General features: G+C 55.0%; 3 non-coding genes across 3 annotated transcripts; all 3 read right to left on the bottom strand.

Moving 5' to 3' along the window:
• Positions 1-141: 141 nt before the first annotated feature.
• On the bottom strand, positions 142-214 carry TRNAV-AAC (transfer RNA valine (anticodon AAC)). Its single transcript has one exon. It is a non-coding gene; the product is annotated as a tRNA-Val (tRNA).
• Positions 215-1,546: 1,332 nt separating this feature from the next.
• Positions 1,547-1,658, bottom strand: TRNAL-CAA (transfer RNA leucine (anticodon CAA)). Its single transcript has 2 exons — positions 1,621-1,658; positions 1,547-1,592 (listed from the first exon to the last, which is right to left on the bottom strand). It is a non-coding gene; the product is annotated as a tRNA-Leu (tRNA).
• A 288-nt stretch (positions 1,659-1,946) lies between these two features.
• On the bottom strand, positions 1,947-2,019 carry TRNAV-AAC (transfer RNA valine (anticodon AAC)). The gene has a single exon. It is a non-coding gene; the product is annotated as a tRNA-Val (tRNA).
• Positions 2,020-2,500: the final 481 nt, after the last annotated feature.

Genomic DNA, 2,500 nt, shown 5'->3' with positions numbered 1-2,500 from the left:
AGTGGACAGTTTGCAGGGTGCAAATAAGGGCTGGCCTCAGATCACTCATGGCGTAGTGCCGGCCTGTCCATACCTGTCGAAACCTGCATGCAGTCAAATGTGTCCGATTGACATTGTGGAAATAAAAAGAAACCAGCACCATGTTTCTGCCCGGTCTCGAACCGGGGACCTTTCGCGTGTTAGGCAAATGTGATAACCACTACACTACAGAAACAGCTCTGGTAGGCTGCGCTCTAGTGTGCTGGGACAGCTTTCAGTTGAAAGGCTTTGTGGCACTGATGTCTCATGGGGCCCGCTGGTACCTGCCAGGTGGCACACACCAACGTGAAAGTTTGGCGCAAGCCTGCGCCGGACCTACATGGCAGCACTCACAGCACCTCACACACAGGCTGCAGACACATACAAAAGACCAAGCTGGATGCAACAGTGGCGCGAGCCATGGCAGTCCCCACCCAGAAGGCATGTCCAAACCGTTATACATCAGCTCGCCGCCAACGCATCATTACAAAGGAGGGGGAATTTCCAACACTGCCTCTTGGGCCATGGGCGTAAAAGCAGCCAACCATTGGCGACGGGCATCGAACCAGATACGTTCACGCACAAACTATTTTTGGGGGGGAATTGGGGACTCTGTGTTTTTTGTTTTCGGCGCTCCAAAAAAAAAGGGCTCGTCCGGGATTTGAACCCGAGACCTCTCGCACCCTAAGCGAGAATCATACCCCTAGACCAACGAGCCACCGCATGCAGAGAACAGTGAGGGGGAGGGCGGTGGTCTGCTTACCTCACTTGGCGCCATGCCCCAGTCGCTCCACGGCCTGACCCCTGCGTGTCACGTGGCCTGCCCCTGGCGCAAGCGCAGAGGACTGAGCTACCTCTCAAGCAGAGAAACAAGAAGAAGAGCGGCAGCCTTCGCTGGCCAAAGGCCATCTGCTGCCGCTCGATCGGGCTCGATCAGGCGAGATATATGTGGCCGACCGGCCTAGAGCGCAAACCTGTGCTGCTCAGGGTGGGCAGCTTCCCAGCAGGAGGATGTGTCTTGAAAGCCGACAGAGGCAAGAAGGCGCACTCCCTCAGCCCGCTCCAACCTCTGGATTCCTGCGAATTTCAGAAGAGAACTCTGGGGCAGCATGGATTCTGTCATCTCCCAACAGCCTCTCTGTTCTTGCTATGTAAATACCTTTACATCCCCCGAACTCAGCATGTCTGTTTTTTTATTTTTATTTTGCTGAGGTGTGGTGCCTTCAACGACCGACAGGTGGCAGGAGAGCACTTTCTCCAACTGTGAAGGGGACTTTTTTCACTTCCTGAGTAGACTGGGCTCAGTGACATATGCCACCAAGCCAGCCACTACAAAATGCAGGTTTTGCAGCCGTGGGCCAGTGGGGGTTTAAGGGCAGGTGTGCCTCCGGCGTCTCTGGCAGACAGCTCCAGTTGCAAGGCAGCAGAAGAGAACAGGGAGGCTTGCCGGGCGCTGCATTCGGGGGCCCCCACGAGGTTTTCCGCAAGCCTTACACTCTGAAATGTGCTCAAAAAAATGAGCCTGGCTTGTCAGGAGTGGGATTTGAACCCACGCCTCCAATCGGAGACCAGAAAACCCAGATGCAGGGAAGAGCTGCGCCTCTTGAGTCTGGCGCCTTAGACCACTCGGCCACCCTGACAGCTATGGGCAGGATTGGGAAAGATTCTTCAGTACCCAATGTCGCCAGGTGCCAGCGCCGGTTTTCATGCCCTGATCTCTGCATCAAAAGTACCCAAACACTCACTTAAGGACCCAGGGATAGCAGGAAACGCCCACTGATGGAGCCAGTGGACAGTTTGCAGGGTGCAAATAAGGGCTGGCCTCAGATCACTCATGGCGTAGTGCCGGCCTGTCCATACCTGTCGAAACCTGCATGCGGTCAAATGTGTCCGAATGACATTGTGGAAATAAAAAGAAACCAGCCCCATGTTTCTGCCCGGTCTCGAACCGGGGACCTTTCGCGTGTTAGGCGAATGTGATAACCACTACACTACAGAAACAGCTCTGGTAGGCTGCGCTCTAGTGTGCTGGGACAGCTTTCAGTTGAAAGGCTTTGTGGCACTGATGTCTCATGGGGCCCGCTGGTACCTGCCAGGTGGCACACACCAACGTGAAAGTTTGGCGCAAGCCTGCGCCGGACCTACATGGCAGCACTCACAGCACCTCACACACAGGCTGCAGACACATACATAAGACCAGGCTGGATGCAACAGTGGCGCGAGCCATGGCAGTCCCCACCCAGAAGGCATGTCCAAACCGTTATACATCAGCTCGCCGCCAGCGCATCATTACAAAGGAGGGGGAATTTACAACACTGCCTCTTGGGCCATGGGCTTAAAAGCAGCCAACCATTGGCGACGGGCATCGAACCAGATACGGTCACGCACAAACTATTTTTGGGGGGGAATTGGGGACTCTGTGTTTTTTGTTTTCGGCGCTCCAAAAAAAAGGGCTTGTCCGGGATTTGAACCCTGGGCCTCT

This window comes from Ambystoma mexicanum, chromosome 2q (assembly GCF_040938575.1).
Source record: "Ambystoma mexicanum isolate Mex_15411 chromosome 2q, UKY_AmexF1_1, whole genome shotgun sequence".
NCBI classification, from domain to species: domain Eukaryota; kingdom Metazoa; phylum Chordata; class Amphibia; order Caudata; family Ambystomatidae; genus Ambystoma; species Ambystoma mexicanum.
Note: the sequence above shows the minus strand (reverse complement) of the source record. Positions and strands in the feature narration are given on the sequence as shown.